Raw genomic sequence first — 12,500 nt, 5'->3', positions numbered from 1 at the left:
GCTGGTTCTCAGGTGAATTGACTTGACATATTTCTTAAATTGTCGTGCAAAATCCAGGATCGATATTGTTGTGTTTCTGTTAACCTTCGGGCGGATATAGGTTAGATGTATGTCTTAAACTGTGGTATAAGATTTAAGAATGACACTACGTTTCTACTGTGTGTCGGATGGAGACTACTTTGACATAATCTGATGTGAATCTGACAAAAAATGCTGTCCAGACAAAAGTAGTTTTGTTTTACGTTATTTGTGCTTTAAAACAATTGTGCTTTTTGTAGTTTGGAAATTAATTTTTAACATGGACCTCGAATTCCTATATTCGTGTTTATATTCACGTTATACGGTGGGTTAAACCAAATGATTTTTTCCCTTTTTTTTTCTCATGTTTCATTATGTCTTCTTTCAGATATTTGTATTTTTAATCTCGAACCTTGTTTCTGTTTCTTCTTGATAGCAAACTGGCAGCATCGTTAGCGCACCGGACAAAATGCTTAGTGGCAAATCTTCCGGCTTTACGTTCTGAGCTAAAGTGTCACCGAGGTCGGTTCTACCATTCATTGTTTCGAGATTGATAAAAAATATATATATAAATTGAGTACTGAGGTCAAGGTAAGTAACCACCCCACAAACGTTCAGACCTTGTGCCTGCTGTAGAAAGAGATAATCATTTTGTCCTGCTTTTCATTTACGAAGACAAAATAGTGCATCTACCAAGATTCTACAAATCGAGTGTGATCTGTACAATCAGAAAAGTATCTACTTTACTCTGGTTTTCTTTCCCATTTTTGCCGTTTATTTTTTTCTATTTGTTCTCCTATTCTCCCACTGCTTATTCTGTAACTTCATCTTCTTTCCTGCAAACACCTCATGGACAGTTAAATCTACTAATAAAGCTATTTCTTTTTATGCCACATAAACATACACTGACTTGATCCGCGCTCAGGGATGAACAAAAATTGTATATATATATATATATATATATATATATATACATATACATATATAACACACTTACGTGTGTAAATATGAGTGTGAATGTATGTAAGTATTTATGTATGTGTATACACACATATATATATATAATATAAATAAAATTCATATCTAATGTAAATAAAATATATATATAGGCATATATACATACATATATGTGCATACTGACATATATATGTATGTATATATGTGTACAAGTCGTCACAAAACGTAAACAACATGAAATACGAAAACAAGAAATCCGAAATACGAAAAACAACATAAAATACGATAACAAACTTTTTTTGCGAACAACGAGAGAATCAAATGGAAAACAAGACAAGTAACTTAAAGAACGATCCGTCATTAGTTGTCGGCTGTTTAACTACTCCACATTTCGAGCAATTCACGACAGTACGTGCCTTCGAGAAACCAGTTGCTCCCGCAAATCAATATAAAATTTGGGATTTTGCGGAGGATCAACGTAAAGACTGGAATAAGATACTGAGAGTTTGTGATAAAGAAAACAGGGTAAACACACGGTACAAGGCCGACAAATATCAAAGAGTGGTGTTTGTAGAGGCTACAACCCATGGAGAACTAGCTCGGAGATCTTGGAAAGCTCTGAAGGAGACCAAATTCAACATTAAGATCGTTGAAAAGCCAGGGAGCTCCATCAGATCACAATTATGTAGGACTGTCGAAAGAGGTTGAGGAGGAGCTGGTAGTGCTGGCAATCTTACCTTACCGCCTGAGCAGCACATGCCACTAGTTTCATTTGGAAATTTGAAAGCTTTGCAGAAACGACAATTTGAGTGTAGCACACCAATTTGTACAGAATTATCGTTTTTATAAGACTGGGATGGATCATATCTGAAAGCAGCTCCTGGTGTTGTGAAGAACGAATTTGCCTATGGTCTATTTCTGAGAGCTATATTGTATTGGACATCTGTTTAATATAGCGTGCTAAACGTTGTTCTAATGACTCAGCATTAAGTATTGCAGCATGCCTTAGCTGATCTTGGGAAAATCTCATCTCCTTTCTCTCTTGAGACTCCATTTGACGTGCTGCAGCATGCATCTGCTGACCCTGAGAAAGTCTCATCTCCTTTCCCTGTTGAGACACACGCCTTCGGTTTTCAGCAATCGTCTTTTCTTTGGTGGCATATTTTTTCAATATTGTAAACAAAAAATTATGAACATTGAAAAAAATATATTGGGTTGTCCGGGAAAGTTCGTGCCGATTTTTAAAGGAAAAAAAAAAGATCAATAAATACTTTCCATTACATTTTTAATCAACCAAATATGAACCATTTTGTTACACAATGCGTCTCCATCTCTCATTTAACTTGAAAATAACCTCTTCCTAGAATTGAGGTGGTTTCATGGCAAGTAAGTCGAAAGGTAAGCTACCATAAATCGGCACGAGCTTTCCGGACAACCCAATACATTAATCAATATGCAGTTGTATGTATATAGTATGTCCGTATTTTTGTATGCAGTGTAAATTAACGAAATATAAGCAAATGAACGAAATAGCACATGTATGGAACTGCTAATTTAACGGAAAATACCACAATAATTATTACAGAGAGACAAAGAATTTTATATTTTACCTTGCAACTGCTGCGATAATTATTAACTCGTAAATGTGTATTGTTTCAATGGAAATGAAAATAAAATTTCGTATTGACACTGGCCAAAATGCACTTCACGCATGTCTGTTGTCGACTGAGTATATAACACAAGCAGCAAAGAGAAAGAGACAAAAATAAAATAACACGTGTTAAAATTTTTTTTTTTTTTCTAAAAACGTTCAATGACGTTAACTGGAGTTTGGGGTTCGAGTAGACGTCATTCCACCTTTTCATTTATCATTACCATTCTTTTCATTCGATTTTATTTTTTCCCTACTTTTATGTTTTGTCTGTCCTTGTGCTGTCCGCTCTGTGTTTCGACTCTGTGTGGTTAATAAAATTTTTTTTTTTTAATTTAAAAAAAATCAGGTCGTCAGGTATGTATATGCATGTGCAGATGTGTGTGTGTGTGTGTGTGTTGACACTGGCCAGCCCGCACTTCACGCATGTCAGTCGTCAGGTATGTATATGCATGTGTAGATGTTTGTGTAGGTGTGTTTAATACCGTGCGTTGTGAGTGTTTATTATCCCGCAGCTATTCCTTGGTCAAGAAAATTTTATGGTCTGTTCGTTTGGGATTGAATTTAATCGTAAAACATTGTATTTAATGTTTCTTGGTTGATTATTTCGTTAAAGGCATATATTGCCCAATCCAGCATTTTCCCAAAGCGTCATGCACTGGAATCGAACCGGGCATTCCGTGACTTCAATACGCTTCTTAACAACATTGTCATCTCAGCAATCAATGAAAGAAAATTCTTTGAAAATGTTTAATTTGTGCTTTAGCTTTATTTGACAAAACGAATGAAAGAAATATATAAAAAGAACATTAAAAAGCGAGATGAGGGTGGGGCGAGTGGGAGTCAGAGAGACAGACACAGAGAGAGGGAAGGTCAGAGAAGATGAAAATAGAGTAGATGGGAGAGAGAGACGTGGGGAAGAAATAGAAGTGACAGAGAGAGAGAGAGAGGCTGAAGGGTAAGAGAAAAAGGCACGAGAAAGGGAGAGGGAAGACAAAGATGGAGTAGATGTGAGACAGAGACGTGGAAGAGAAATAGAGAAGGCAACTGAGAGAGAGAGGGGGAGAGAGACTGAAGGGTAAGTGAAAGACAGACGAGAGGAAGAGAGAGAGAGAGAGAGAGAGAGAGAGGAGATAATACGAGGTTTAGAAGAGTCAGTTGCGAGAAAGAGAGAGAGAAGCAGATAGAAAGAGGTATAAAGGGAAGGAGAGACGTGGGAGAAGGGCTAGAAGGTCATAATGAGAGAGGTGAAGGAAGGAAGGGGTGAAGAGAGAAAGACAGAAAGCGGTGTAATGGTAAAAAGATGTGTGAGAGAGAAAGTATAAGATGGACGGGCGGAGAAAAAGGGGGTGTCGTGAGAGGGTGAAGGAGAGTGAGAGAGAGGGTGAAGGAGAGTGAGAGAGAGGGTGAAGGAGAGTGAGAGAGAGGGTGAAGGAGAGTGAGGGTGAAGGAGAGTGAGAGAGAGGGTGAAGGAGAGTGAGAGAGAGGGTGAAGGAGAGTGAGAGAGAGGGTGAAGGAGAGTGAGAGAGAGGGTGAAGGAGAGTGAGAGAGAGGGTGAAGGAGAGTGAGAGAGAGGGTGAAGGAGAGTGAGAGAGAGGGTGAAGGAGAGTGAGAGAGAGAGAAGAATGGAATGGGAAGTAGGGGAATACAGGAGAAAGAGAAAAGGTGGCCTAAAAAAAGAAAGACTGGAAGGTGAGAAAATGAATGCAGGTAGAGGAAGGAAGAAAGAGAGAGAAAGAGAGAGAGAGACTGGGATAGAAAGGAAGAAGAGAAAGAAAGCGAGACGGACAAGGAGAGATGGGTGAAAAAGAGAGAGAGAATGAAGCATGGGAGAGAAAGTTTTTTTAATGAAGCCGACGCTTAGTGAATTGAGTGTGTTTAGAAGACGAAGAAAACGAGACATGAATTAAAAAGAGTGAAAACTATATATGCATACATACATATATATACACATATAGATATGCACAAGAATATATATGTATATATATATATATATATATGCATAAACATATATGTATATAAATCATTTTAACGGTAGACCTCAATGTAGATAAGACTATGAATCATTGGTTTGCAAACGGGATCACTATGACCTCTGGGGGTCAATATAAGATTTTGTGCGGTCCACGCAACCAAAATAGTGAATTGGGGCTCTACAATTGTATATAAAGGATCCATGAAAATATTTTGCTTTTCATCTATTTATTGCAAGAAACAGGTTTCTTTCTCGAACATTTTACGTAGTTCAACCTCCATGAGTGAATGTGAAATAAACAAAATAGGAAATTTTTAAAGAAGTTTCTATAAAACTAGTTTTTCAACATCGAATGGCTATGAAGAGGTCCACCAGAATAAAATAACATAGATGTTTTCGATCTAGTTTGGATTCTTTGCAATCAAATTTGATAGCAAAGAATTCAAATTTGATTCCAAAGAAGTCAAATTTGATGGCAAAGAATCCAAACTAGATCGAAAACATCTATAAACAAAGGTGTCCATAGGCAAAAATGGTTGAGAACCACTGCTACAAATAATAATGTTTAACTATTGGATTAAAAGTACCCTTACACCAGTGGTTCTCAACCGGGGCCCATATAGTTCCTGAGGGTCCATAAAATATGGTAATTTGGGGATCCGCTATAGTATGCGAAGAACCCCTGAAAAGGTTTTGCTTTAAATGTATGTATTGGTATGTATTGCAAGAAAATGAAGGGTTTCTTTCTCTAACATTTTACACCAGAGTAAAATACTAACCAAAGGGGTCCATAAATATAAAAAAATTGTTGAGAACCCTTACCGTAGATGGAATGGGTCGGAGGTTGTTAGTGTGACTTGAACCAACATTTTTCGTACATGCGACACATATTCTACCAAAGCAATCCTTCGTATATCTCCATCCATTTTATGAATTTTTGTAGCCATGTATATAATCGTGCTTTATATACATGTTCCGCGCATTTACATTCTTCTACTTAAAGTATCAGGTCCGAATGCATTTCCTCCAACACATGCTGCATGTAGACATTATTTTGATATGCTCAGTCAACGTTTCACTTACAGCAGGTCATGTTGTAAACTATTAATTGGTTATATTTGAGAGGTGATTAGTGAACTTCCGGCGTTACAAACCATTTACATTCGAATTATTTATTGGCCAAGTTCGAATACACTTTCAAACTTAATCAAGTGACATTTATTTTCGAGTATCTTGCGGGTCTTTTTTTTTTTTCTTAAATTTATAATGCCTGGTGTGTGGGATACAATTATGTGTCTTCCCTCATTATAAAGATTAACATATTTATTACTAAGTAGTGAAATCGGAAGTGTTATTTTAAATTTGGTATTGTTTTCTTTTCATCGTTATATACAGGGTGATGCAAAAGTGACCTACCAGTAAAATCGCACTCTGCCATAACATCTTCATATTTGTTATTTCTTGTAAGTAAATGTGATGTGTGTTGGCACTCCGTCGCTTACGACGTCGAGGGTTCCAGTCGATCCGATCAACGGAACAGCCTGCTCGTGCAATTAACGTGCAAGTGGCTGAGCACTCCACAGACACGTCTACCCTTAACGTAGTTCTCGGGGAATTAAGCGCGACACGGTGTGACAAGGCTGACCCCTTTAAAATACAGGTACAACAGAAACAGGAAGTAAGAGTGAGAGAAAGTTGTGGTGGAAGAGTACAGCAGGGTTCGCCACCATCCCCTGCCGGAGCCTCGTGGAGCTTTAGGTGTTTTCGCTCAATAAACAGTCACAACGCCCAGTCTGGGAATCGAAACCGCGATCCTGTGATCGCGAATCCGCTGCCCTAACCACTGGGCCATTACGCCTCCACTCAGTAAATGTGATAAATATCCATAAAATAATGATTATTTTTTTATTTTAGAGCCATGTCAGAAATTTTTAAAATGTTAATTACGCCAACAGATGGATTGACAGACGAGGTGGAAAATTGGTGTTCGAGGTCCCCAGACCTAACTCCCCTTGATTTTTCCTATGGGGACATCTTATGTATGTATGTATGTATATATATATATATTTGCATATACTTATATATACACATATCAATATATATATATATATGTGTGTGTGTGTGTGTGTGTGTGTGTGTGTGTGTGTGTGTGTGTGTGTGTGTGTGTGTGTGTGTGTGTGTGTGTGTGTGTGTACATATATATAGAGAGAAAGAGGGGGAAAGAGAGGAAGAGAGAGTAGGAAAATGGGAAAGAGACTGAAAGATGAAGAACGGGAGAGAAATGAATGAGACGATTTATGAACGATAAATTGCGAGAGAAAGCGCGAAAGTGAGATATTTCTAAAACATAAGCATATAATGTGATTAATATGATTGAGAAACTTTAAAGATGTTGATTTATGATTGATTACGAACATGGGTACTGGGATATTGTCAGATAAAGAAGACATAGATGATGACAATCTACCCTCGAACTTCAAGGGTAAATATTGTTTTCAGGTTTTGCCACAAAGCCGGCAATTTCAGGGAAGGGGTTAGGTTGATTTCATCGACCCTAGTGCTCAACTGGTAATTATTTTATCGACCCCGAAAGGATGAAAGACAAAGTCGACCTTGGCGGAGTTTGAACTCAGAACGTAAAGGCAGATGAAATGCTACTAAACATTTTACTCTCTATAACGATTCTGACAGCCTGCTGCGTTTAATAATAATAATAATAATAATAATAATAATAATAATAATAATAATAATAATCCTTTCTACTATAGACACAAGGTTTGAAATTGGGGAGAGGGGGTAAATCTATCACATCGATCTTAGTAATTGACTGGTACTTAATTTATCGATCCCGAAAGGATGAAAGCTAAATTCGACCTCGGTCGAATTTGAACTCAGAACGTAAAGATGGGCACCATGCATTTTGCCCGACGTTCTGACGATTCTGCCAGCTGATTATCTTAAAAGGTCTTTGGACAGAAAAAAGTCGAACCGCTACCTGTGTGATTCGAAACTACATCCCCTGTAAACAAGGAAAGGTTCTCCCGCTGAACCCCTCAAAATCCTTCAATAATAATAATAGCAATGATGATGATGATTATGATGGTGGTGGTGGTGGTGGTGATAATAATAATAATAATAACAATAATAATAATAATAATAATAATAATAATAATAATAATAAAGGATTTTTAATTGCTGCACAAGACCAAAGCCTCCCCACCAGAAATTACCAAAAACACATAATGAAAAGAAATATAACAAGTAACTGTAGAATATGTGGAGATCGACAAGAAACAATAAATCATATTATCTCTGGCTGCCCAGTCCTGGCTAAGAAGGAATATATTCACAGACACGACAGAGCTGGGACCTATATACACTGGAAGCTATGCCAACATTATGGAATAACAACAGAAAAAAGATGGTATAAACACACGCCAGAAAAGGTCACAGAAAACGAGAAAGCAACCATACTCTGGGATATGCCAATACACACAGATAGAGAAATTAAGGCAAATAGACCAGATATAGTTGTCAAAGATCATGAAGAAAAAAAATGCTTTCTAATTGATGTATCAATACCAGCAGATGACAACGTTTCTCTAAAAGAAATGGAAAAACTTTCAAAATACAAAGACCTGGAAATAGAGATAACTCGAATGTGGAATCTAAAAACAGAAACAATTCCTATCATAGTAGGTGCCTTAGGTATAATAAAAAAAATATTCAGACAAATACATAACAAAAATACCAGGACTTACAAATATATATAACATACAGAAAATTGCACTACTGGGTACTGCACACATTCTACGCAAAACACTTTCAATACAGTAAACATAAGAGCACCACAGCAAACCACAGCACATACCCAAGGCGCACAGAGCTGCGCTCGGTAGTGAAGTGAAAGCACGTTATAAAAATAAAACTACTGAATAATAATAATAATAATGATAATGTTAATAATAATAATAATAATAATAATAATGATAATGTTAATAATAATAATAATAATAATAATAATAACGAAATAAAAAATGAAGAAATGAAACAAATGACCTGTAGGGAGTGCACGAGGAGAGTAAAAGAAATTATTGCAGTCAAGGTTGAATTCAAAAAATTTTTATTGAAACAATAAATTCAAGAGCAGTACCCTTAATCAGATATGGAATGCCGGCCTTGTGGCAAAATCTGAAAGTAATATTTACCCTTGGAGATCGAGGCACGCGGAGTTTGACTTTTTTCTCGTTGTACCATGAGCGACCAATAAAATGCAATCATGTACTCGGGTAGCTTGTCATCATCTATGCCTTCTTTATTTGACAATATCCCTGCACCCATGTTCGTAATGAATCATAATGGACCAAAAACGATATAAAGAAATTTGACAGTAAAACTAGAAAGTTGTTGATGATGTATGGAACCCACCATCCGAAAGCTGATGTCAACCGGCTGTACTTGAGGAGAGACCAGGGTGAAAGAGACTTAATAGTAGTAGAAGAATGTGTACAGAAGGAAAGAAAATGTCTAGGAGAATATTTACAGAACAGCATAGAAAAGCTATTATATGCAGTGAATAAAGAACAGGTGATGAAGCGTGTAATAGGAGTAAAGGACAAGAATTAAATACAAAGAGAGAACGTCAGACAGATTGAAGAGAAACCTCGAGAGCCACTGAAGACGTATGTGGAACAAAATCTTGGGCTTGGTCAAAATTAAAGGAGCAATTAAAAAAGCAATAGAGTGCCTAATTGTAGCAGCCCAAGATCAAGCGCTAAAAACAAACAAGTTGAGAAAAAATACATATGGATTGAATGTGTCAAAAAAATGTAGAGCCTGTGGAACGTCGAACGAGACAGAGGTACACATTGTGGCAGAATGCCCCAAGTTGGCTCAGGAAGAGTATAAGAAATGGAGGCACGACCAGCCTGTAAAAGTTATACGCTGGAAACTGTGCCTGAAATGGGGATTTGAAGCTGGAAACATGGTACAATCACCGAGTTGAAAGAGTCCTGGAGTCGGAGAAATGTAAGATTTTGTTGGACTTTCCTATTCAAGCGGACAAGAAGTTGGGAAATAATAGACCGGAGATAGCAATTATAGATAAGGAAAAGCTAAGTTGCTTATTGATCGATCCATCATGCCCGTTTGATTCCGGTATCGTAAAGAAAGAAGAAAAGCAACAACAACAAAAATACAATCCCTTAAAATTTTAAATGGGAAGAATTTGGAGCATGAAAACAGTAAAGTCGTGCCCGTAATAATTAGTACGTTGAGAAAAGGAAGCAAAGATATAGACAAATGGCTGAAGGAGGTTGGAATAGAATGCCCTGTGGAGCTCCTGCAAAAAGTTTGTCTCTTAGAGACAGCAAGGATTATCAGGAGGGTTCTAAACACTTGAAAGACTGCTGAAAACTTAGAGATATCTAAAATTACAAGTAGTAACCCGCTATCCATATAATTCCTACCAGGAATAAGACCGAGCCTGAGCCAAACCAAAATAGTAATAATAATAAAAATCCTTTCTACTTAAGGCACGCGGCCTGAATTTTTTCGGTGGGGTAGGTGGGGGGGGGTGCAAATTGATTACAACGACCCCAGTGCTCGATTGGTATTTATTTGATCGACCCCGAGGGGATGAAGAGCAAAGTCGAAATTGTTGGCTTCGTGCCAAAATTTGAAACCATTATTATTATTATTATTATTATTATTATTATTATTATTATTATTAGCTTTAAAGATGATTACATTGTATTTTGAATTAGGTCTTAGTGTGAATTTTGGTACTTGTTATTTATTACTATATTTTTTCCGTTCCATATTTGATTTTTTTTTAATATATTTATTTTAAATTTACAATGAGATGAAAATCTTCTTCCGGAAAAGAATATAGGCAACGATGACCCAGAATGCCGTTCCCCACGTATCCATTAGCAACAGCTTCCAGTGCACGGCTTCAACTATCCAGGTGATGGGGAAGTAGTTGGCCAAGACGTTGTGTCCGCAATACAAGACAATTGAGTTCAATCCTAGAAGGGAGAGAGAAAGAGAGAATAGCTTGAGAGAGTGAGCGACTGTTAGCGTGGGTTTACATGTGTGCGCATGTGCTTGAGTATGTGTGTGTGTGTGTGTGTGTGTGTGTGTGTGTGTGTGTGTGTGTGTGTGTGTGTGTGTGTGTGTGTGTGTTTGTGTTTCCAGAAATATATTTATTCAGAAGAAAATAACCAGTGTAAATCAGAGAATCAAAACAACGGAATATCAAACTTCAATTTAGTATACGCATAGACAGACAGATAGACAGATAGATATATAGATAGATAAATAGATAGATAGATAGATAGATAGATAGATAGATAGATAGATAGATAGAGATAGATAGAGATAGATAGAGATAGATAGATAGAGATAAATAGATAGATAGATAGATAGATAGATAGATAGATAGATAGATAGATAGATAGATAGATAGATAGACAATCAACTATTCAACATTGTGAAAAAAACAGCCTCAGAGATTTGTGAGGTGTAGCTGTGGTAGTTTTCAAAGCGCGTCTGGACAAGTTGTCATCTGAGATACCAGATGAATGCACATCACCGCAGGAAACAGAAAGAAAAGCAGCTCCGTCAAACTCGCTACTTTATCATAAACTGTTCAGAAAAGAGAACCAACCATGCTAAAAGGTGGTGCTCCAGCATGACCTCAGCCCCTGAATGAAAACAATGACAGATTATATATATATATATATATATATATATATATATATATATATATATATATATATATATATATATATTCATATACATATATATATATATGTATATATATATGTTGTTGGCACTCCATCGCCTACGACGTCGAAGGTTCCAGTTGATCCGATCAACGGAACAGCCTGCTCGTGAAATTAACGTGCAAGTGGCTGAGCACTCCACAGACAAGTCTACCCTTAACGTAGTTCTCGGGGATATTCAGCATAACACAGTGTGACAAGGCTGACCCTTTGAATTACAGGCACAACAGAAACCGGAAGTAAGAGTGAGAGAAAGTTGTGGTGAAAGAGTACAGCAGGGTTCGCCACCATCCCCTGCCGGGGCCTCGTGGAGCTTTAGGTGTTTTCGTTCAATAAACACTCACAACGCCCCGTCTGGGAATCGAAACCGCGATCCTATGACCGCGAGTTCGCTGCCCTAACCACTGGGCCATTGCACCTCCATATATATATAAATATATATATATATATATGTGTCTTTTAGTTTTTACTTGTTTCAGTCATTAGACTGCTGCCATGCTGGGGCAGCACCTTGAAGAATGATTTTTAGCCGAATGCTTCGACCCCAGGACTTACCTCTTTAGGCACCTGGTTCTTATTGTATTGGTCTCTTTTGCAGAACCGCTAAGCTACGGGAGCGTATACACACCAACACCGGTTGTCAAGTGGTGGTGGGGACAAACACAGACACAAACACACAAACACAAACACACACACATACACATACACACACACATATATATATATATATATATATATATACGACTGGCTTCTTTCATTTTCCATCTACAAGATTCGCTCACAAGGCTTTGGTCGGTCTGTGGCTATAGTGCAAGGCACCACATAGTGGGACTGAACCGTGAACTTTGTGGCTTGGAAGCAAGCTTCTTACCACACAGTCACGCCTACGTTTATATATATATATATGTATATACACATAAATATATACATATATATATATATATATACATTTAGATGGCAAATATACTTCACGATGTCGTACAGCTACTGTTATACCTCACTCAGAGAATTATATATATATATATACAGACATACGTATATGTAAACGAGTTTATCAACTGACCTGCATATGTAAATGGTACTCCGGACCACCAGCCAAGGACATCAATGA

At 37.3% G+C, this 12,500-nt stretch overlaps 1 long non-coding RNA gene across 1 annotated transcript in view; it reads right to left on the bottom strand.

Moving 5' to 3' along the window:
* Positions 1–3,371: 3,371 nt before the first annotated feature.
* LOC149130854 (uncharacterized) overlaps positions 3,372–12,500 on the bottom strand; it is a 9,345-nt gene continuing 216 nt past the window's right edge. Inside the window, exons 1-2 of the long non-coding RNA XR_016238630.1 lie at positions 12,453–12,500; positions 3,372–10,630 (exon numbers count right to left, since the gene is read on the bottom strand). The exon at positions 12,453–12,500 is cut by the window's right edge and continues 216 nt beyond it. This is a non-coding gene — a long non-coding RNA (uncharacterized LOC149130854). The remainder of the gene's footprint in view (positions 10,631–12,452) is intronic.

Source organism: Octopus bimaculoides, chromosome 27 (assembly GCF_046866305.1).
Source record: "Octopus bimaculoides isolate indiv1 chromosome 27, ASM4686630v1, whole genome shotgun sequence".
NCBI lineage: Eukaryota > Metazoa > Mollusca > Cephalopoda > Octopoda > Octopodidae > Octopus > Octopus bimaculoides.
This window is presented reverse-complemented; position numbering and strand designations above follow the sequence as displayed.